At 42.9% G+C, this 24788-nt stretch overlaps 1 protein-coding gene and 1 long non-coding RNA gene across 3 annotated transcripts in view; one reads left to right on the forward strand and one right to left on the reverse strand.

Annotated features, from left to right (window-relative positions):
• The window catches only part of TECTB (tectorin beta), a 38419-nt gene extending 29853 nt beyond the window's left edge, over positions 1-8566 (reverse strand). For both annotated transcript variants that reach the window (XM_042855237.2, XM_042855239.2), the window contains exon 1: positions 8298-8566. The gene's annotated coding sequence lies outside the window, so the exon portion shown is untranslated. The remainder of the gene's footprint in view (positions 1-8297) is intronic.
• Positions 1618-24788, forward strand: part of LOC122174183 (uncharacterized) — a 35635-nt gene continuing 12464 nt past the window's right edge. The window contains exon 1 of the long non-coding RNA XR_010589330.1: positions 1618-1774. This is a non-coding gene — a long non-coding RNA (uncharacterized LOC122174183). The remainder of the gene's footprint in view (positions 1775-24788) is intronic.

Consider the following 24788-nt stretch of genomic DNA (forward strand, 5'->3'; position numbering starts at 1 on the left):
AAAATCCATTGAGCTAAATTTTCAAAAGTGACTAGCGATTTAGGGTGCCCAACTTGAGAAATCAGTAAAGGGGTCTGATTTTCAGAAATGCTCAGACCCATTAAGTTGTCTTAGTCTGGGCACCCAAAAAATAGAGGCATCCAAAATCACTAATCAGTTTTGAGAATTTAAGACAGTTTCAACTCTCTAATGGCTCCTACTTGAAGCTGCCTGGAAAAAACAACTGGAGATTTGGGGAACTACAGTGCTTGTGTAACACCAACAGACGTCGGTAGGTGGGATTGAACCTGGGACCTCTGGAGCTAAATGGCTATTAGCTAAGGCTGTAGAGCAGACTCCTTAATCTTGCTCTCTAAGTGGTCTCGGTGCCACTTGATGAGACAGAACACCACACCCAGGAGGTGTGTGGGTTACATACTTGCCCTGTACACGGGTGGCATATGTGTGCATTCGGTGCAAGGAGCTCCTGGCCCTCAGAGACTGTGTACGGGGTTTGGAGACCAGGGTGTACACTCTCTCTCTCTCTCTCTCTCTCTGTGCCACTAGATGGGACAGAACGCCACACCTAGGAGGTGTGTGGGTTACACTTGCACCTCAGAGCTAATTATTTTTATTTTGTGTTGTGATGGTTTGAATCTGGAGGGGGACAGATTTTAGATTTGCAGATTGTACTATTTTGCATGTATACAGCATGTTTCATCTAAGACTCTCAAAGCACTTTACAAACATGAATTAATTCAGCCTCAAAACACCGACGGTCCTTTAGATAAATATTATGAACCCATTTTACAGATAGTTTTTCTGTGATTCAGTTTCTTTAAGTGACTTGCCAAAGGTCACAGGAAATCTGTGGTAAAGATGGGAATCGATCCCAGGCCCCTGAATGCCTTAGTCACAAAGTGATCCTTCTGGATTATTATTTAGTATTGCATCATGTTGGCTGGAGCAAACAAACACTGGACCAGATCCCACTTTATTATATGTCCCAATAAACTCCAGTCATATCAAAGAAAAAGGTGGAGTGGGTTGTTGGTTTTTTTTGAGTAAGCAGATTGACCATGAGGGGAATTGAATGACACAAGTTCCTGACACCTCTAGTTATTTAATACCTGAAACCTCTCATGCCCTCCCTCTCCATTCCCACTGCTAATACCCTGCTCCTGCCAAATGTTCTCTTATCAGTACTACACATTCCTCCTCTCTTATCTCCCTTCAAATCCATCTGCACCCTGCCACTAAATCAACTTCTTGCCTGTGCTGAATATACAACCCCACCGCCTTGAATACCTGACCTGGATTTCAGGCATCAGGCTTCTTATCCTCACCATTTCAGGATGGAAACACATTTTAAAATATCTGAATTTAAAAAAGGCATTTTTTCATGGAATTCTCTGGGGGAAAAATGTTTTTTTGGACAGTGCTGACAGATAAACTTTCAGTTTCATGAATCCTAAATGTTTCCTTTCAAAAATTCTCTCTTCCATCATCAGCTCAACAAGGAGGGCGGGAAGGTGGAGGACACTGTGAATGTGCATGGAGGGGAAAGTGGAGGGCAGGACCAGGATGACCTGGTGTGTGACAGCGGGGGATGGTGGAGGATAGGTGGGAGGGGAACTCTGGAGAGTGCATGTGCATGGAAATGTAGGGAGCAGTGTGGCAGGATGAGTGTTGACAGAAAGAATTATGGAATTTTTTATGTGGTGAACAGTGTTTGACCATTAATGCAACTGGTTAATAGTGTGGGGGAAATATCTGACAATGGACGGAGTAACGAGTGAGTATCATTCCGACTGCTCTGCTAGCAAACAGAGTACGCTTTTGGCACATAGGGGAGCTATGCTGATTTACACCAGCTGAAGATCTGGCCTACCATCTTTTTTTTGAGCTCTCAGCTACATCTTTTGCTTGATTTCAGTTCTACGGAAATCAGGTTTCAGCAACAGTGCTGAGGGCCAAGTCATATCTGAGCCTGCACAGGTGTGCTTCTGGGATGAGGATTAGGGTAATTGTTGTTTGTATTTACATGTTACTAGGCTATTTTTAGGGACTGGCCTCTTTATTTTGTAGTTTGGGGCATCATCTGCCTAACAGTCTCCTGCTTCTGTTAATGTTCATGCTGAGATTTCTCCTCTCGCTGCTTACAAGATGCCTGCTAAGGTATGAGCAGGCAATGTCACAAAATTACATCCAAATATAAGCCTGATATCTGCAGCCCTTAGTCCCGTTGTGTAGTACCTTACTTCTTGAGTTGATTTCAGTGGGACTACTCGATGAATAAGGTACTACTCAGTGTAAGGATGGCAGAATCTGGCCCTCTGCTGTCAGCTTCTGATCAGCTTTTCAATGGACCATCCAAACTGGTGATTCCTTTTATTCATATTTCCTGGAGCCCATTGACTGCAGTACAGAACACCATAAAGTGTTTGGATGTCACAGGGAGATAATTGTTAAAGGATTTGCTTTCCCATTTTGCAGCTAGAATATTTTGCTATTGTTTCCAGACATCAAGTTGAGACCTTTTATTTAACAAGAAATCCTTGAGAAACACTTTTACTTTTTCATAGTACCCCTCCTCTGTTTCTTTGTACGTACTTACCATGTGGGCAGACCCCAGCAGCCTGCATTTTTATCAATAATCTGATGATTGAACACATCAGCCCACTTTTAAGATCCCAACACTGTCACCCCATCAAATCCTGTATTCACTTCAGTATTTTGCTACCTAACCTTAAGGTCAATTCATGGTTATGGCTGTCTGGGTCTGAGGCTATATTCAGTGCCAACCATTGAGGAAAAAATTGACAGATCACATTGTTGATATAAGCTACAATTTAAACCATGAAGGAGGAAAGAGCTTTTAATTATGTGGCAGCTTACTTCCCATTTGTATTCTTTGTGCCCAGGCGGTAACAGCTTACCTATCTGCCAATCTATCCATTTTCAGTAGCACTTGTCATTGGCTAGCAAAACTAACTGTAGTCATGTGTCTGTTGTTCCTTCTGATGGTTTTAAAAATGTTTATGGCTAAATTCTGCCTTGACTCAGACCCTCATTAACTTTAGTTAATGCATAGTATGGAAATGAAGGCGGGATTTTCTGCTTACTGTTTTAGGGATTGACTTAGTTTCCATTGCAGGTAAAGGGATTTTAGCCATTGACTCCAATGGGAGTAGGATTGAGTCCCTAAGATCTAGTCCAGCAAACGCTTAACTTTAAGCATGTGAGCAGCCCCAGGTACAAGTTAAACACATATGGAAGTGTTTGCAGGACTGGGGCCTTAATCATCTTTTAGTATGAAGTGCCCAGTGACACACTTATAAAGGATACTATATGTGAGTTGATGATTTTGTTGTTGTGGTATTTTTTAAAATGTGGTTTTTGGGGGAAAAAATCCAGGCTAACTGTATAATTATCATCCAACCTTCCCGTAGCATCAGTGGCTGGTTTCAGTGCATAGTCCTGGTAGTATCAGGTGTATAGGCATTATTTTCAGTAATTATAGTTCTAAAGGTATTGGAGTAATAGTATTATTTACGCCCAGAGATGTAATACTTTGCTATTACATGTGCAATGAAAATATCTCACTTGATTTCAACTGGGGAAAAGAATGATCACAATCAAACAAAAAGTGGATTGCATTAGCTGTTCTATGTATGAATATGCATGCACAGCTGTGTAGGTGGTGGAATCCAAATCCACCTCTTTGAAAAGATTGCTTTCAGTGCATGGGTGAATTAGCTTCTTTTGATAGATTGAATGATATATTTTTGAGAGAAATGGAAGAAAATTCTGGAAATAAAGAACAATTTACAAAGGGGGATATTTAAATTAACATGTAATTGCACAAGTAGGACTATAGATTCCAGACACCAATTCTTCCCCTCTTTCTTTATTTTGCTTTTCTTTTCTCTCCAGTGCTTCTTAGTTGGAATAAATTTCTTATATTTATGTATAAATGAAGATTGCAAAGAGTTCCTTTGATTTGTAGGAAATTTTTCCAGTGTGTTTTTGCTTTTGCTTTTTGTCATTTTGTGTGTGTGTGTGTGTATGTGTTATATGTACATATGTTGAAATTTTTAGTAAGCAATTAGCCCAATTCTATGCTCATTCAAAACTCCAGCTGAAATTAATGAAAGTTTTAGATGCACAAGATATGCAAGATTGGACTTAATATTACATTAGAAGTATTGTTGGTGTTTAATCACAAAGATGCTGATGGTTCTGTTGTTTGGAAGGCTTGATATTAATGATGGGTGAAACTGGATAAAGATTTGGAACTTGATTCAGAAAAGCACTCAAGAACTTTATCTGCCAAGATTCATTCCTTCGGTAACCCATTGATGTTGAAGATATACTAGGAATTAATTAGCCCCAGATGGTTAGCTGAACTATCTGAACTTCTTGGATCTACAGAAATGGCCTGGAAATCTTCTGAAAACAAGCTTTCATGTGAGATTTTTCTGGATCTTCCGGCTTCTGGTCTTGGCCAGAAATTACACAAGACAAGCCCTTCTTGCAGCATTCAGCTGGAACCATAGGGGCACAATCATGTTACAGTGATTAGTGTTGGTGAGGGGGGGGGGATAAGGGAAAAAAAGGAGTTAATCAAACTTAAAAAAAGAAAAACTTTGTTTAATCTTAAATCCAAGTTTAGTTCAGATTCGGTTTGAGTTGTGGGCTGAGGTTTCTAAGATATTTCCTGTTTAATTCTTATCTGACATATTATTTATTTCTATTACGTGCAACCCCCCCCCCCCCCCCCCCCCAGCTTTCATACAAGTTTAGAACTGAGAAATCAAGCAGTCCAAAGGCAGGAAATGTAGAATTAGGGAACCAAATTCTGCTTGTGTAAATCTGGAGTGCAGCAGTGAAATTCAGAGCAGAATTTGGCACAAGGTCTCTAGGCTAAATTGATTAGTGATGCAAATCATTGTGTCAAGTAGCATTTTGAGTGCGAGTTAGAAAAAAAGACCTCTGTGCCAAAGTAGTTCAAGATGTGCCAATCTGAAACTTGAGCAGAAGGAGTCTATGTCCTATAGTCACTCAGCAGGGTTGGTAAGGAAGGGGTGGAGGGCGTGGCTGGAAAAGGCAGGGTGGCCAATCCAGGAGCTTGTCAAGGGGCAAGATCTGTTAAAGCAACCTAGTGGTGGCATAAACAGTCACTAAGTGACTAATGGGGAAGTGTAAAATAAGGCCGCCTCAGCTCCTTGCTTTAAGTTACACTCCCACCATGATGGGCATTCTTATCAGAGCTGGGCAAAAATGTTCTAGAAGAAAAGCTTTGTTTTCAATGGTGCAACATTTTTCAGAATCCAGAAGGAAATTTTTCAAAATTGAGATTGGTCACACAAGTCTCACAGTAATAAGTCACAAGTTGCACAAGTCACACTCTGGTTTCCTGTTTGGCAGAGCCTAACCTATGTGATGACGAGAGGCAGCACAAGCACTTCTGACTAATTTTCTCTATTTTGGGAGGTTTTGCCCTTTATTTTGCTATGCAGAGCTTCTAAGACCATCAGGAGCTGGCTGCATCTGATGTCTCCACTCTGCTAGTCTTGTCTGACAGAAAGCTTTCTGTCATCTTCCTGACTTGCTGCCAAGGGTAACCTTATCTCTGAGATAGTTGATATAGTTCTTTGCATGGAGTTTTCTCCGTTTTTGAAAAATAGTGAAAGGAGAAGGAAATGAAAGGGTACACATGAATAGAAAAAAAGAAATAACATGGGAGGCCCAACTGACTGCTGGCAAACATCAATGGAGTTGTTTCATTTGAAAGAGTGGTAAAATTTGGCGCAGAGAACAAATATATAGGGACGTGGGCCCTCGTTCAAAGTCTTGTATGCGTGCATGTACAAACAAGAATAAACATGTGTGTGTAGTTTGTATTTGGATACCAGAACATCTCTTATTTGAGCTTCTAATTATAGAGAGGTGAATCAACATTGCAATGTTAGTGAGGGTGTATTTATGCATGAATTCTATCTCTGGGGAGGGTCTAATCATGTTGCACTGCTACAGAGTTGCACAGTGGAATTTAATACTGTGATCCAAGAACTCCTGAATGCCCACTGGCAAGAACATTATGGGATTGTCCTGATTCTGGGTCATCAAATAATGTATAGTGAGGTCTTAAATGAAAGCTGGGGTCATGCTGGTCATTAATATCATTGTGAAATGTATGTACCAATATTATGTAAGGAGTTATGTGTATATACATTGAAAATATGTGCTTGGAGTCTGTATCAAGGTATGACTCACCAGCAGAGGAGAAAAAAGAGGTTTTCTGTCAGACGAGAGGTGTATTCACCTCTCTGACTATCTAGACGTAAATTAAGCATTGTAAGCTAGCACAAAGGGTGCCCATGTACATATGAAGTCAGCGAAGAGATGTGAAACCAATGGGGAAGCAGTAGAAAGAAAAACAATGCGCGGGTGGTTATCTGTCTCTGAGTGCAGACAATTAACTTTGGGGGTGTATGTAGGAGAAAAAGATGACACCCCCTCATTCTGCACCTAGGAAGTAAACAATGTGTATTACAGTATTGAAACAGGATCTCTGCCAACTTTGGGTGAAAATGCTGCAGAGGTCTTCGGGTGAGATAAACTTCTTTAGACAGGTGGCTAACCTGATAGTTAAGTTTAGTCTCTAGAAAGCGCATGATGATTGTTTTATGTGTAACCATTTGTTTTCAATATCCTTACTCACTATCTCCTGGACCTCTAGCCTTTGATAATAAACTTATTCTTGGTTTCACTATAAATATAGCCGTGTTGTTGCTAAGCAAAGGGCTGGTCCTGAACTGAATCTTACAAGCTGGTGTGTATACTGTTCCTTTGAGAACAGCAGACCATGTACATTGGCCAAACCGGACAGTCTCTACGCAAAAGAATTAATGGACACAAATCTGACATCAGGAATCAAAATACTCAAAAACCAGTGGGAGAACACTTTAACCTGTCTGGTCATTCAGTGACAGACCTGCGGGTGGCTATATTACAACAGAAAAACTTCAAAAACAGACTCCAACGAGAGACTGCTGCGCTGGAATTGATATGCAAACTAGACACAATCAACTCCGGTTTAAATAAGGACTGGGAATGGCTGAGCCATTACAAACATTGAATCTATCTCCCCTTGTAAGTATGCTCACACTTCTTATCAAACTCTCTGTACTGGGCTATCTTGATTATCACTTCAGTTTTTTTTCTCTTAATTAATTGGCCTCTCAGAGTTGGTAAGACAACTCCCACCTGTTTATGCTCTCTGTATGTGTGTATATATATCTCCTCAATATATGTTCCATTCTATATGCATCTGAAGAAGTGGGCTGTAGTCCACGAAAGCTTATGCTCTAATAAATTTGTTAGTCTCTAAGGTGCCACAAGTACTCCTGTTCTTCTTTTAGCAGACCTAGTAGTTCTGTGAGTAGTCCATGTCGGGGCTGGATATCACAGGGAAAGGGACTCGGGGACTGGGCTGCACCTATTGTTAACCTGCGAAGCAAAGTAAGCCCATTGCCCAGAAGGGGGTGCTTGAGTGGCTAACCAGGCTAGGGGTGTTAAAGAGCCAGGGCCAGCTCTGGCATTTTTGCTGCCCCAAGCAAAAAAAAATCAGGGCGGCCAGAATGGCAAAGCAAAAACAAAAACCCTGTGGCGCGGCTGGAGCCAGGGTGCAGGGGGACTCCTGGCGCTGCAGACGTGTCCCAGCTGGGGGGGGAAGAGAAGAGGGGCAGCCAGGGTTTCAGCAGGACGCTCGCCACGCGGCCCCGACTGCCGCGCCGCCTGCCGGGAGGGCTCCGCGCCCCTCGGGTCGGCGGGGAGGGAAGGACGCGGGCTGCCCTGCCAGGCTTGCTACAGACCTGGCACTGTCTGGGGCAGACGGAGCGCGCATCCCTCTCCCAGCAGGGCGCTCCCCTCCTCTGCACTGCCGCCCCCTTCAGGACGATTGGCGAACAAAAAAAAAAAAAACAAGCGGCTGTGCTGCCCTAAGATTGGACGGAATGCCGCCTCGTAGAATCTGCCGCCCCAAGCACGAGCTTGCTCGGCTGGTGCCTGGAGCCGGCCCTGACACCAGCTAAGCAAACAAATCTCCCTCACAGTGAAGGCAGGGAGTAATAAGGTGACTCACAGTCCTGGGTACCCCGAGAACCATCACAAATACATCACCGTAGGTCCCCATCAGAGACTACGCACCTCAAAAATTAATATACTTTTAAGACTGTGCAAGCTATAAATGAAATATTTAATTGGTTATAATCTCCCCTCCTCTTTTTTTTTCTTCCTGTTTACAAACTTACCCAGTGACGTGTCCTCCATTAGTAGGTACCGGTGCCCTTGTTTCAAGTTTGAAATGTAAGTCATTTCTATGAAACTTGTTCTATAACCACTTATAAAAGTAACAGTGTAATTATAATACTGTTACAGGCAATTCAAAAACAAACAAAACATGACAGGTAACGCCTCCATTTGATCCACACCATTTAACTGGGTGTCATTTCAGAGTTTTACACAGCTGCACAATGCATCTACCGACAAGTGTGTAGGCTCAGGTTTACCCATGCTGATTCCCTTCTCTGAGTGTTCTGCTTACCAGCTTATCTACGCTGAAGAATTTGGTAGGAGGGAGGCCTTTCGCTCTTTGCTGAAACAGGCTTCTTGCCTAGACTCCTTACCTAGTAGCATCGCTCCATAGTTCCATTGCTTCCGGAGCCATGCTGCCATAGTTGGGTTCCCCCGACAGCTGCTTAGTAATGCTAAATTGCATTAACTCTCTGCAGGATGAGAACATAGCGGGTCTGCTGGGCAATGTGTTACAGGGTAGAAAGTCATCCTGCTCCCAGAGCCCCTCATTCCTTCCAAAACCTCATTCCTTCCAAGGGTGATCAGGAATCTCGATGTTTCTTGAACATTCTATTTCCAGTATTTATTGCAGATTATCACCCCTGGCTGCATTATATTTGATGACAACATTGAAAACTGGGTAGACCAGGACGTCTTGGGATCTGTTCTTACACATCCCAACACCCACTGTGGATTATGCGTTGCATTTCTGAGCTCAGGCTGTGTGATATTAAAACATGATTCCATCACGTGCAGCAATTTCATCTTGATAATCCCAACAGGATTTGGTGGTTGGAGGTATCTGTGCTTTTACATTAGTTTCATTTTGAACTAGTCTTTCAAGCTCTTGTAAGATTAAGTCATTCTGTGTTTCTCAGTTGAGCTTGGGCTAATGTTGTTTTGGGAATGGGGTAATCTTTGCGTTGTATATACATCTATCACAGGATGACTAGCTCCTTTAAGAAGAAGCTGGACTGTTTACATGCTGTCCAATTGAGACTTAAGGGGAGGCACCTGGGCCTTATGAAAGAGGGAATACGGCAGAAAGGTGCAGACACTGAGAGAGATCCCTGCAGGCTTCAAAAAGTTGCTACCTGTGGACTTCTCTCTCAGCTCAGCGAGGTAAGGGAAGGGATTTGGGTGTGAAAGAGAGAGGGCTGAAGAAGGCTGAGGGCCAGGAGGAGCAGACTCCAGGGAAGTAGGAAAAACTTCCTGAGGGTGGCCTGCCAAGGCAGAGAAGAGCTGCAGAGCAGACTTGAGGTGGGAGAAGAGAGGACAGGGACTGAGCTTTGTTTTGTGTTTTATGCCAATAAATTAGACTCTGGGAGAAACAGGAGGGGCGTTATTGGACAAAAATAAAGCCTGCGGGGAGTTTATTAAAGGAGCACAAAGAAGGGAACTGAAGCAGGGTGCTATAAAGTAACACTAAGGCAGAAGGGGGCGCTGTAGGCCAGGTGTGCCAACTGACAGCATCCTCCTGTTCTGCAGCATCTTGCATTCACTATTTATAGGCACCTTTGAAAGCATCCCTGCAATAATAAACGTCTTTCCAGGCCTGTATATTGTGTTTAACAAATGCTTTTGCAATGTCACTGTTATTTGATGAAATTTACCCAGTGATTTGCACAAAGGTTTCTATTAACATAGCTTCCAAAGTTTTATGATCTCTGCTTCTACTGTTTTCTGCCCATAAAAACATTTACGAAACCATTTGCAATCAGATCCCATTACTATCTTTTCTTTATCATCCTGTTCTGTGGTGATTCAGTCAGTGAAGTAGAAGCTTATGCCACCATCAGATCATTTGCAGAAGGGCAGCCAGCAACTCATGTGATCTTGTATCAGCTGAGATCTTAGTCTCTTTGTTAATTTAAAAATATGTTAGTAAAGGTGGTGCTGTGACACAATTTTTTTCAATTCTCCAAGACTTTTCTTTTTCCCCTTCCCTGTGCACAATGGGACTGGAATATCTTCAAGCAGCCTTCTAGGACAGGGAGCGTAGGGTAATGGGTAATAGCACCGGCCTGGGAGTAATGAGATTCAGGTTTTATTCCTAGCTGTGCTGATCACCAGCTGCACACAGGAAAGTCACATCAGCATTCTGATCCTCAGTTTTCCTTCTCACCCTCTGTCTGTCTTGCCTGTTTAGATTGGGAGCTCTTTACTAGGTAATTGTGCAGCTCCTAGCACTATGAGACTTGAGCTCAGTTGAGTCCTTTAGGCATTACTGTAATAAAACAATAAATAATACTCTAAGTGGTGCACTTGGGATAAATTAGCAATGAATTTGCTGAGATGTGTTAGTAAAGCTTCCTTATTTCAGGGCATTTCCATCTGTACATTTGCTTATGAGCTTGTTTTGTTTTTGTTTCTTGGTGTGTTCACTTGAACTCTGTTGTCACCAAGGACAGGTCTACACTACGGGGTTAAGTCGACCTAAGTTATGCAATTCCAGCTACGTTATTCACTTGGCTGGAGTCGACGTAGCTTAGGTCAACTTATTGCGGTGTCTACATTGCACTGGGTTGACGGGAGAAACTCCCATCGACTTACCTTATGCTTCTCATTCTGGTGGAGTACTGGAGTTGATGGGACAGTGATCTGCAGTCGATTTAGCGGGTCTTCAATAGACCCGCTAAATCGACCCCCGGTGGATCAATCGCCACAGTGTCAATCCATGGTAAATGTAGACATACTCTAAGTGTGTCCCCACATAACTGACTTCATTCAGGTCAATCTGGTATTTTGATTCCATTCAGTGTCAGGTCCTTTCGTTTGGTGTCACAGAACACAACACAACTCCTAATTGTGTTGTTGATCATTCCCATCACAAATCAGCAGATCATCTATAATTATATCCATCCCAGCCAGGTCTCCGAAGATCCAGGATTTGATGCTTAGGTCCACCTCAAGTGCTGAGGCCATCCTAAAAGGAAGATACTTAAGTGTATTGACAAAAAGGGGAGTTAGTGTAGTGTGAAAACCTGGCCTGTTTGAAGTCAGTGCTGACACAACCCTTGGCTTGAATCCGGAGATGCAAACACGTTGGTGTCTTGAGGTTTAGATGTGACTTCCTCAGCTGTTCTCATGGGGTAGTGCAAATATTTGAGGACTTCATTCAAATCTCTTGAATCTATACAAACCCTTAACTCATTTGCTTTTATTATGGTAGCGATGGTAGCTATTCCAAGATGATACCTGAATTCACACAATAATATCCAATTTACCAATCAGTTCAGTTCAGCTTTTACTTGCTCTCTCAGTACTTGTCGGACTCTCTCTATTACATATGAGGCATGTTGGAATATGCTGTGATACAGTGGAAAGGTTTTTAACTAAGCTTGTTTTGGAGCCAGGAGTCCATCCCAGTCTCATATTATTTAAAACCTTTTATGGAACTCCACACTATGGAATTCCACAGGCATATTTCTAACACCACCTCCTAACTCGTAGTCATTATGAATTCACAGTTCATCGTAAATCCATCATTTGTTGAATGGTACAGAATTACTGTCGTGTCTGTGCCCATAGCCTGGTATCCAGGCAGTTATCTATTGCTCTACTAGTTGTCCTTGAAAATCCATTAACTTTTTCCTCTCTTGCTGCACCATCCAGTAACTGTCCCAAATAACAAGTACCTCCCAGTGATATATTGTAACAGAGTAAAATTTATAAAACAAGGGAAAGCACAATTATGCTTAGATAAGTACTACAGAGAGCATTGTTGGGGCCCATTTGTTGTTTCATTTTCTGCTTACTCAGTGTGCCCTGGTTGTATGTCCTATAAAGTGTGTCAGATGTATAGCAAGATACTTATCCCCTTATAGGCCCCAATTCAGCAAAGGATATAAGCATACGTTTACTTTCAAGTATGTGCTTAAATCCATCCTTATTCAGCTAAGCACTTAACTATGATATATGCTTAAGTGCTCAGCGTGCCTAAATTAAGGCCACAGATTGTTTGTAGTTTGGCTTTTGAGGTCATAGAGTTAGATTTCCACTGGGTAGTAGAAATTACATCATCATATGAATAATACTTAGGTTCTGTTGGGTTTTAAAATCTTTGTAAACATACAAAAGACCGGGAGGCCAATTGTGGACTCCCAGGCTATTTAAAAGGGTATCCTATACACTACAGAGTGTAATTAGGCCTTAATGAGCACTGTTTCTTTTTTTGTGTGGATAAACTAAGTTTGGAAAATTACCATTTACAAATTAAAAAGTTATAAATGCTTGAACATTCTACTTCTACAGCTGTGTAGTCAAAACATACATACCTATTTAGCTCCAGGATTAAAACTCCAGCATTGCAAAACTACACTTACGTAACTAATTCCCAGTTCTGCACCATTGCTTACATGAATAATTCTTACTTCTCATGCAAGTCTTTTTAGTGGCTGTGAGACTTCTCTCACTCCTCTGAGTAAATTATATTATTCTGCAGTAAGCAGTCCTGCACGATAACTGAATTTAGTGGAAATATTGTACTGCACATGTGCAATGCTGACTTTTTTTCCAAAAGCTTATAGCATGAGTAGGAAAACCCACTGTTCACAAATCTATCCACGGAAAAAGAGGCCTTCTTAAGCGGAGTAATATCCATCTTTTCGCCAACCCCTTGGAAAATCTTCCATATAAACTATGCATGGCTGGAGCTCCTCGGGGCATGGGGATATAGTTGGGTGTAAATGGTGCAGAACTGTAGAAGAGAAGTGGGCAAATCAGTAGTTTTCGGCATTCATTTCTATGCATTCACACTGCCTTGGAGGAGAGTTTGGAGTAAGCTGCAGACAGGGATGCACTGGTGGTATGGACTTGTGGAAGCCATGCTTTCACATGGCATGCTCTACCCAGGGTACGTTAGAAGGTTCGGCCTTCCTGGTGAACACTTCAATCTTCTGCAGATGCTTTGAGGTCCATGAGCTATCCCTACAGGGCTAAGGGCCATCACCATGCTAGAGAGCCATGAAATTCATACTGCTATTTTTTGTCAGTTTTCCAAAGGAACCAGATTCACATTTGCTTGCAAGAGCATTGACATTCCTTCTGGGTTACACCCAGATATTTTAGTAAACAACCCCTTCACTTTAAACAACCTCATGGGTGTCACACATTTTGGAAGGACACTATCCTTTATTGTTCACATAATACGTGGCCCTGATGAGTCATAAATCATTCATAGCTATGAAGAAATGTATTCCTCATAAGTGACAGAAATAAGTTGGCAGACAATGTTCCTCCCTGGAAATGGGCCAGGAAAAGTATTAAGAAAACGGAACCAAAACAGTAAAATACCTGTTATGGGCATACAACCCAGGACTGCTTGACACAGACCCCTGGTCTACTCTACAAGAATAGCGTAGCTGAAGTTGACGTATCTTAGATTGAATTAAAATTGCTTACTTCGGGTCCTCGCGGTGCGGGATCGACGGCCGCAGCTCCCCCGTCGACTTTGCTTCCGCCTCTCGCACTGCTGAAGTTCAGCAGTCGACGGGAGAGCGATCGGGGAACGATTTATCGTGTCTACACTACACACGATAAATCGATCCCCGATAGATCGATCGCTACCCGCTGATTCGGGCGGGTAGTGTAGACGTACCCTTAGGCTATGTCTACACCTGGTGCTCAGGATCTGACTCCCAGCTTGAAGAAGGTACTCACACTAGCTTGATGAGAGCTAGTGTGATAAAAATAGTAGTGTCACTGAGGTAGCATGGGCAGTGATGAGCAGCTGTATGCGCTAGCTGCCTCGACTACAAAGTCACCCAGACCCCGTCGGTACATACTCAGGTCAGACGCTCTGTGCTGCTGCTCACTGCTACCATAGCTATGCTATTTTATCACACTATACTGATGACAGCTAGCATAAGCCATTATACCTCCAGCTCCAGGTATAGACATAGCCTCGGTCCTGATTAGGCTGGGTCGACGATATGGTGGTGTTTCAGAATTCACCAGTGTGGTAATGGCTGCCATGGTATTTCAGTGTGAAATTTTGAATGCTGGAAAAAATCATGAGACTATGAGGTCCCCATTACCATACCAGTTGGTCAACAATTCTGTGTGAACTTTTCTAGAAATGTTTTCAGTCAGCTCCAATCCAAATCTTGTGACCTTATGTACTTATCACTTCAAATAGTAGCTTCGACACAGTGAGACAACCTTAATTACGTTGCTACAAGGGAGGCTGCTAAAATAATGACACCATTGTTCGCTTGCAAACCAGTCAACAGGAAGAAAAGGCCTATAAAAGGAAGTGCTCGGGTCAGCTGCTGATGTAAGGGGGGATATGCAGAGATGACAGGCTGTTTGGCATAGGACAGCAAAACACAGTGTGATGTTGCTCTGCTTAATTAAACCAAACAGATAAGGACAGAAAAGTCCTAGGTAATAATGGACTTGGAGCTGGTGTGTTCTTCCTTTTTACAATGCCTTTTGCATCTAGAGTTTACATACAGCATAGTTCCTTTTCCCAGCAGTATCTTTATTGTGTCCTGTGACAGGATACTGTCTGGGTATCAGTAGTCATTGTTCTAGGTTATGAATCTCAAAACTAGTGCTGGATTTATCATTAAAAGGCTATAGAAGAGAGCAGGGGTGTGTGGGTTTTTTTAAATTTTGTCCCAAACTAAACCAAATTATAGCTTACTGTATCCATCAAGTAATGAGCACATGTTGCATAAGTAAACTGGTTGGAATGCACTAAAGTGTAATGCCTGAAGGAAAGATGCTGGATTAATAGAAATAAGTCTAGAATTTACCTGGAGTACCCACAACTGTAGGGAAAAAGGTGTTGCACACAAAATCCATGGCTTTGAATTGACAAACAAGTGAAAATGTATGATTAGTTTAAAGCAACCCAACCCTGCTCATGTCTTTTGGGTAGTGTTCCCTATCATCCGGAGTAGCAATATCCTCTAATGATGATGGTGTGTGTTTTGTTAAACATTTGTCAATGTATTGCATACTTCTCTTTTATAGAAAATTTCATCCAACTATCCTGAAGGCTTTTACAAACAAGCATTAATTAGACATGACCACACCCTAGAAAGTAAGTATTTCTCCACTTTAATGGTGTAACCCAGGAACTTATTTGTGCCAATTGGCAGAGGGCACAGGGAAGCATAGAGTTTTACAGGACTCTCTGGGTGAAGTTTATGGACAATAATTCACCAAACGGTGGCTCTATTGAAAGCCAGTAGCCCACTGGTTATCATAATCACGGCAAACTATTGCATGGATAACATTTAAGAAGCTATGTATTTACACTGGAAATTTTGTTCTTAAAGCCTTAATGTTAAAGGCAGGTCACCGGAGGTGATGGGCTTCAGCCAGGCTCTCTTCAGGCAGGAGGAGGTAGATGCTTATCTATGCCTGCTCATTGTGTATTTGGTGCTTCATAATGTTAGTCTATTTGCATCCTGAGCCACCAGCTAATCAAGATTGCAAAATCAATTGCAAGATCACAAAATCTATTGGCAGGCATATGTAGCAGGAGGGTACCTTGTTTTTGACTAAGATCAAAGAAGGAGAATACATGGTACATGAGGAGAATGCAAGGAGAGGCAAAGTATCCTTCACTTAGGGGACATGGCTTGTCTCATGAAAAAGGGATCACAGTCTGCCTCATTGAAAAGCATGGGTGAACAATACTTTATTACCGATGAGAGTATCTTGTTAACTCAGTCTATCCTCTAGAATGCATGTTATGATTTTATTTTATATATAACCAGTTGTTTCCAACATTTCTGCTTGCTATCGTTTGCATCTCTATACTTTATTTAATAAACTTTTACTTGTTTTCACTATAAACTTATCTAAGTGCTGTGTGTTAAGTGGAGTGGTGATCTGAGATGTAACTGGTAAGCTGGAGCATACTAATCATTTGGGAGCAGTAAATCAGTAAACACTGTGGGTGTCCCATGGAGAAGGGACGAGCACTCCAGGGCGTTACTTGAAGGGTTTGGGGGTTGGAGTGTGCCTATGGCTAATAGGCAGAGTGACAAGGGAGCCTGTATAGGCTAAGAGGTGAATACTTGTGTTGCCCATGGCAAGCTGGCCTCGGCAGGCTCAACCAAAGCTTCCTCACGCTAAGGACAGGTGGTAGCAAGGTGCCCCACAATGCTGTGTACCGCTGGGATGCAGGGGTCAGCACCACCATGTTGCGTGACAGACACTTGACAAAATTACTGTACTTAGTGACGGATATTGTGGGGGTTATGTTATTCAGTCATTCAACATTTTTTGAAAAATTACCGCGGACCTCAAAATTTTTACCACAGACACTTGTGTCCATGTACGGACACGTTGCTGACCCCTGCTGGGATTCATCACAAGAGGTAATAATTAATCATAATAATACTTCCCAATTGTGTAGCAACCTTCACAGGAGCATTATAGAATGCTTTACAAAAGCCATTATTTTCTCAGCAGTGGTAAACCAGGCATACAGAGGTTAAGTGACTTGCCAGTGGTCACAATATGAATTAGTGAGAGAGCCAGGAATAGACCTCATAACTCCTGACTCTCAGTTTCATGCTCTAGCTATTAGGCCACACTTCCTTTTTATGCATCACTGTATGCACTAGACCCTTTACTTCCAGCCAGCCATTAGCTTGGCATCACTCAGTTGAGAGTCAAAACACATTTTTGTTCCTGTGCCACCTCACTACTTACTGTAGTAAATTAACAACTACTCTACTGGCACTACATTGATGACATCTTCATCATCTGGACCCATGGGAAGGAGGCCCTTGAGGAATTCCACAAGGATTTCAACAATTTCCACCCCGTCATTAACCTTAGCCTAGACCAGTCCACACAAGAGATCTACTTCCTGGACACTACAGTGCAAATAAGCGATGGTCAAATAAACACCACCCTATACTGGAAACCTACTGACCGCTATACTTACCTACATACCTCCAGCTTTCATTCAGACCACATCACATGATCCATTGTCTACAGCCAAGCTCTAAGATACAACCGCATTTACTTCAATCCCTCAGACAGAGACAAACACCTACAGGATCTCTACCAAGCATTCTTAAAACTACAATACCCACCTGGTAAAGTGAAGAAACAGATTGACAGAGCCAGAAGGATACCCAGATGTCACCTACTACAGGACAGGCCCAACAAATAAAGTAACAGAATGCCACTAGCCATCACCTACAGCCCCCAACTAAAACCTCTCCAGTGCATCATCAAGGATCTACAGCCTATCCTGAAGGACGATCCCTCAGTCTCACAGACCTTGGGAGACAGGCCAGTCCTTGCTTACAGACAGCCCCCCAACCTGAAGCAAATACTCACCAGCAACCACACACCACACAACAAAAACACTAACCCAGGAACCAATCCCTGCAACAAACCCCATTGCCAACTCTGTCCGTATATCTATTCAAGGGACACATCAGCCACACCATCAGGGGTTTGTTCACCTGCACATCTACCAATGTGATATACAGCGGCGGCTCCAGGCCCCGCTCTAAGCGCGTGCCTGGGGCGGCAAGCCGCGGGGGGCGCCCTGTCAGTCCCTGCAAGGGCGGCAGTCAGGCAGCCTTCGGCGGCACGCCTGTGGGAGGTCCGCTGGTCCTGCGGATTCGGCGGCAATTCGGCGGCAGGTACGCCGAAGCTGTGGGACGGGCGGACCTCCTGCAGGCATGCCGCCGAATCCACGGGACTGGCGGACCTCCTGCAGGCATGCCGCTGAAAGCCGCCTGCCTGCCGTGCTTGGGGCGGCAAAAAAGCTAGAGCCGCCCCGGTGATATATGCCATCATGTGCCAGCAATGCCCTGCTGCCATGTACATTGGCTAAACGGGACAGTCTCTACGCAAAAGAATAAATGGACACAAATCTGACATCAGGAATCCTGACATTCAAAAACCAGTAGGAGAACACTTCAGTCTCCCTGGACACTCAATAACAGACTTAAAAGTGGCAATTCTTCAACAAAAAACACTTCCAAAACAGACTCCAACATGAAACTGCAGAACTGGAATTAATTTGCAAACTGGACACCATCAAATTAGGCCTGAATAAAGACTGGGAGTGGATGGGTCACTACAAAAACTAATTTCCTTCTGCTGATACTCACACCTTTTTATCAACTATTTGAAATGGGCCACCTTGATTACATTGGCCTCATTAGCACTACAAAAGTGATTTTTCCCTCCCTTGGTAGTCACTCCTTTTTGTCAACTGTTGAGAATAGGCCACTTCCACCTTAATTGAATTGGCTTGTTAGCACTGACCCCCCATTTGGTAAGGCAACTCCCATCTTTTCATGTGCTGTGTATTTATACCTGCCTATTGTGTTTTCCACTCCGTGCATCTAATGAAGTGGGTTTTAGCCCACGAAAGTTTATGCCCAAATAAATTTGTTAGTCTCTGAGGTGCCACAAGGACTCCTCATTGTTTTTGCTGATACAGACTAACACGACTACCACTCTGAAACCTACTAAATCAGTGACTCAAGTGGCTTCAGTGACTGGAACTTGGGGGAGAGAGTCATAAAAATGGGGAATGAAAGATTTCCTAAAAATAGACGAGATGATTAGAAGCAAAGTTGGATAGTCAGACTCTGATCAGGCTTTGAAAAAATCAGAGGCTTTCCTTTCCCAGTACTGCTGTTGGCTTGAAAAGGAGCGCAATGATTTGAAATAGCCAGATTTATCTTTGTTCAGCATTTTGTTGCATTCCGAGCTTCTTTGCCTGCTTTCTTTCATCTAATACTACAACTTTTGCTGGTATTCTGCATGTCGCTCTTGCTATGAAATTTCATCTAATATGTCTGAGGGGAAAAAAAAAGCTCTTTCACAAAGAAGAAAAAATAATTTGATTTAGTTTAAAATATGTTGCATGATCTGAAAAAGCATAAATATAGTTAAATGTTCACCAACCTAGTTTATTAACTGTGATGTTGAAATAATTGTCTCTCTTCTAAATGTGGTATATGATCTAACTGTAGTAATCTGAGTATCCTTCCAAAAGAAATACTTGTCTTATCCTGTATGGTGCAATATTTGATGTTAGACTTGAGTGTTTTTTCTTTTAAAGGCCGGAGGGCCAGGTTTTGATCTTACGCACCTATACATTTGAAATGATTGCATTGAAATCAGTGGAGCCATTCCAATTTATACTAGTATAAATGAGATCAGAATCTGATCCATAAAAACTATGTCACCATGCAGTGTTTATAAATACAGATTTTTTTGAGAGGTTTCTTATATTATCCCATTTCATGTAAAATGAGTATTGTTTCTCTAGAAGAGAGTCCAAAATTTTCACTATAGCTCTACCCCGATATAACGTGACCCGATATAACAGGAATTCGGATATAACGCAGTAAAGCAGTGCTCCGGGGGAGGGGGGGGGCGGGGCTGCACACTCTGGCAGATCAAAGCAAGTTCGATATAACGCGATTTCACCTATAACGCAGTAAGATTTTTTGGCTCCCAAGGACAGCGTTATATCGGGGTAGAGGTGTACTTTGAAGTAAATGGGAAATCTGAGTTTTCAACATCTCTGAAAATTAGGCCACTTTTTTAGGTCTATCCACATGGATATAGGTGCCTAAATTTAAGCACACAGATCTATGTTAATATTTGTGTTGAATGTAATGAATGAGTTAAGTTATAATTAATGACCATTTTTATCATGTCTTCAGTAATACTCAGTAAAGGGATATAAGGTAAGTGAATTTTCCTGAGCTCTCCCTTCAGAGTAGTAAAATACTTTATAAATCCATATTAGCTTCAAGAAAGTTGCAATCCAAAACCCCTATCCTGTAAACACTTCTGCAATTGCATAACTTAAGAACATACATATAGCAGGATTGGGTGTTAAATATACTTGTGTATCACAGATATTTATCTGTTTGTTAATGATGACTATGCTTTAGATGAAAAGGTTGGAATTAGTCAGTACAGATATGCCATTGTGTATGTATGTTTTAGTAAAAAGTTTAATATCAACATGCTTTTAAGGTCATAAAGTTTAAAATAAAAAGCTACGGTCTGTGAGACTGTTTAATATTTTTGATCAAACTGAAAAGAGAATATGAAAGGGACTGATAGAGAAATTATGTGTCACCTAAATTTAATGGAGGAGGATGATTTGCAAATTAAGAATTGTAAGGAGATAAGTTTCTCCTGCCAGTTTATGCATGTTCTCATTGAGGCATTGTCTTTGATAAGAAATATTTATTAGTTTTGGAAGGATCAATCTGCATTGAAGTGATCGTCTATGGTATCACTGGCTGAAATCTGGAGCATATCATGAAAGGCATTTAGCACAAAACACCTTTTCTATTTCTTGGTATTTGAAAATCACTTTTTGCTAGGGGTGCTGATGATGGAAACCAATACTTGGTGTATGTTATTACTACTTCAAGCCAGGGGGTACGGCAGCACCCCTAGTTCCAGCCCTACTGCTTCTTGTTGCTACTTGCAGCTGTTACTCAAGATCCTGTCTAGTGGCTTGACTGTTCTGTTCTTAGCAGAGTTTGTGTGATCTTGCATATTTGATTCTTTATCCTGCATGTCTATTACATAATGTTACATATATTGCAATGTCTTTGAGCTACCTTGTCCAGGTTACAAATAATACATGGTTTATGTAATGACTTTAATTAAATACATTATATAAGACAAATGTTGCAGAGCTATGTTAATTGAGATAGATGTATGAATTCAAAATTGGTCACGGAGGATTTATAGCTATTAGATTATCACTTATACATAGCCATAGAGGTTTATGGTGCTTTGCAGATGAATAAAACACCAAGGGTGAAATCCTGGCTCCATTGAAGTCAATGGGAGTTTTGCTGTTGACTTCAATGGAGCTGGATTTCATCCCAATGTTCTTAGCTTTGACTGGATAAAACCTGACAAGAACACAGGAGGAGATGATAAAATGTGAATAAGATTTGCGCAGTAGAAGGTCATGAGGTTATTGGTTTTTGTACAGCATTCACAGTGTTAGGTAAAAAGCAAGTCCTCACTCACCTCTCCAGCACCCGAGTTTGTGCGGAGTTGGTATGGGGCTCACAATCTGTCAGAGACCAGACACCAATTCGTTGATCAACGGGCTCACACTATCCTTAGCTTGAAAAGCTTCAGAGTAAGTGTGGCAAGTTTATTAGGAGTGAGCATCAATATTTATACACAGAAGTAAACAAAGTGATTAACAGATCATAATGGTCATGTATAATCAATCAAGATTCTACAGGATAAAACAGGTTAAAATGTAAATTCAAAAAGAGAAAAGGGGAGATGGCTACTTAAGGGGAGGGGGGTGTCATGAGTAGTTCGCAGGTCAGAGCTTTGATTAAAAGTTCAGACAGAGACATCAAGTCTGGGTTAAGTTTAAGCTCATCAAAAGTTCAGACTCAACATTCCTCCATTTGTAGCTTTGGGATAACTATTTACCAAAAGCTACACCCCATTTTAAGGAGCCAAGGGCCACTTGGCAATTTCAGCCTGGGCCAACTCGAAGAGAGTAAGGCCCTTGGCTGAAGTAGGAAAAGAATAAACTGACCCACATGAGCCTATGAGGGAGGGGACACACTGAATACAGCAACACAGTATTATAAGGATTACTATGGCCCCAACAATACCCACCAAGAGTTTTTTAACCCACCCAAATCCAGGCAGCCAATTCCATAAGGCTCCCCACCAATCATAAGGTGGCTGGCCAGAGGAGTAGTTCTTAGCCATTTCCCTTAGATGTTTGGTACATTGAAAAGTGTCAGAGTAGGTGTCATTTACAAAAACACAGCATTCTTCATTTATGAGGGCGCAAGTTCCTCCCTGGGCTGCTAACATTATGTCTAAAGCCATTCGGTTTTGCAAAGCTAACTGGCGCAGCTGGGACATTTCCCCGGCCTGATTCTCAAATAGGGTCGCAGTTTCATTGGTTAAAGATTCTAGTAGTCCCTGTAGACGGATGACACCACCCCTCAAGCTAATGAGACCAGCCCACCGCTGCCACGACAAACCATCACGGATATTAATATCTCTGAAGGTTTCACGGATGTTACGAACGTGGGAAAAATGAGGGGGAGTGAGGGAGATGCGAGAAGGCGGTGTTAGCCACGCTAAATAACATGACCCTGCCCAATCAGGGGAGAGAAAGTAATAAGCTTTGGGCCCGCACACCCAGTATGTTCCATACAATGCGTTTCGGGTATTCCATTTCTCAAAGTAGGAGGTAACCCACCACCCGTTGGACCACTGTTCCGCTGGTAACGCAGAGGGGTCGTTGTGCGAACTGCAGAGGCACAATTTGGTAGTGGTGTTTTCAAAGGGCAGTGTAGTACTGCTTGAGCAGTTGTAGAAGGCAATCGTATGTCCCTTAGCAATTAGTTGGACACTCTCGTGATCTGAGCAGGGCTTCTTAAAAGCTGACTCTGAAGGCCTGCCCACCCATGAAAAAGTTGGATCGGGGTGAGGGATCCACATATGGGATAAGTGGGATGCGCAAGGCTTGAAGCCAAGATTTTTACTAAAGGCGGTGCCATTAAAATACATGTTGCATTTACTTGTTCCCACAAAAGTTGACCCCTTTTCTTTAACAAAACACAGTGATCCTGTCTGATTGGTTACCCTGAGATATCTGTTAATTGGCACTCCTGTTTTGTCCCATGTAAGATTGTGTTGGACTGGATCTTTTACTCTAGCCGGTGGCATCCAAGTCATATTAGCAGTGGTCAGGGGAATGGGTGTGAAGGGGAGTCCCTGTTCTGCATTTACTGGAAATTGAGTACATACCCAGCAATTACTTCTATTTCCTAAAATACGAGTTTTAACCTCGTGGGAATATCTAATAAAAGCATTATCTTCATAAGCAGAAAATAAACTAAAAAGGCATAATAAAAAACATACAGTTGTCAGAATAAAAGGTCCTCTCATTTTTGCCAAGTCAATTTAAGTCTGATGTCTGAAAGAGGTAAGCTGGTCCACTGGTCGGAGGCAGTGTCCTCAGTGGTGGCAAGAGCTGCTGGTCCGTCACTGTGGTCCACTACGGCTGGCTTGACGTGGGAGTGGTGGATCCAGGATTTGCGTCCTTCCAGGAACACTGCAGTCTGGGTTGTTAAAAGAACCTGGTGGGGTCCAGTAAACCTCGGCTGGAGGGTGTCGCCACGAACGAACTTTTTGGCCCAGACGAAGTCCCCTGGTTGGAACGGGTGGATCTGTTCTTCCAGCGGCACGGTCTGGGAAAACTGCGAGGCTTTCCAAAGGGTACGGAGGCGAGCCTGTAGGGAGAGAAACTGGCACGCGGTCATATGATCCCCTCCCAATAGTGAAACATCAGCACGTGGTAGCGCCCCGCCTTTGAAAGGGGGGTGTCCATAGAGCAGTTCAAAGGGGGATAATCCCAATACACGGGTTGGGCGAGTACGAAGGTGAAACAGGACCAAGGGAAGTACCTGAGGCCACTTTAACCCTGTTTCCTGACAGTATTTAGCCAATGTAAACTTAAGCTCCCTATTCATACGTTCAACTTTCCCGCTAGACTGGGGTTGGTAGGGTGTATGAAAGGAGTGTGAAATGCCCAGTCCTTGTTCTAAACAGCCAAGGACATGACCAGTAAAGTGAGGTCCGCGATCTGAGTCAAGCACGAGAGGGATGCCAAAACGGGGTACAATGTCTCTGAGGAGAATCTTCGCCACTGTGGCAGCAGTACAATTAGCAGTAGGAAAAGCTTCGACCCAGGAAGTCAGAGGGCAAACCAAAACAAGGAGGTGCTTTTTCCCAAAAGCCTTTGGCATATCTGCAAAGTCAATTTGAAGATGTTGAAATGGAGCAGCAGGCGGAGGTCTTCCACCCTTAATTTTTTTAAGAGGCGGAGCAGGTCCATTACGCTGACATGTGCTGCATGCTTTCACTATTGACAGGCAGTAGGGTTGAATGCCTGGAGCATACCAAAAGCGAGCGATGGTGTCCACAAGGGCGTGCGTGCCGTAGTGACCCCCCTTATCATGGTGCCAGCGAACTGCCACGGGGTATGTGGAGCGAGGGAGGCAGGCTCGGCCATCCGGCATAAGCCAGGTTCCTTTGACCAGAGTGGCTCCGAGGCTCTCCCACGACTGTAGTTCAGCAGCGGGTACTGGTACGGGGTGCGGTGGAGTAAATGAGGAGGCTGCAATAGCCAACATGGGCATGGCTAAGGGTAAGACGGCAGCCGTCTTGACGGAGGCGTCAGCCAGGGCATTCCCACGGGTGACGGGGCTATCATCTTTAGTATGGGCCCAGCAGTGAACTACAGCCAGGACCGAGGGTTCTTGGAGGGCGTCCAAAAGCTTGTGGATGAGGGGGAGGTGCTGAATGGGTTTACCGGCAGCTGTCTGGAAACCTCGAAACTTCCAGAGGTGGTTGTGACAGTGCACAACTCCAAAAGCATACTTGCGATCAGTAAAAATGGTAACGGTCTTACCAGGGGC

Source organism: Chrysemys picta, chromosome 7, assembly GCF_011386835.1.
Source record: "Chrysemys picta bellii isolate R12L10 chromosome 7, ASM1138683v2, whole genome shotgun sequence".
Lineage (NCBI taxonomy): Eukaryota > Metazoa > Chordata > Testudines > Emydidae > Chrysemys > Chrysemys picta.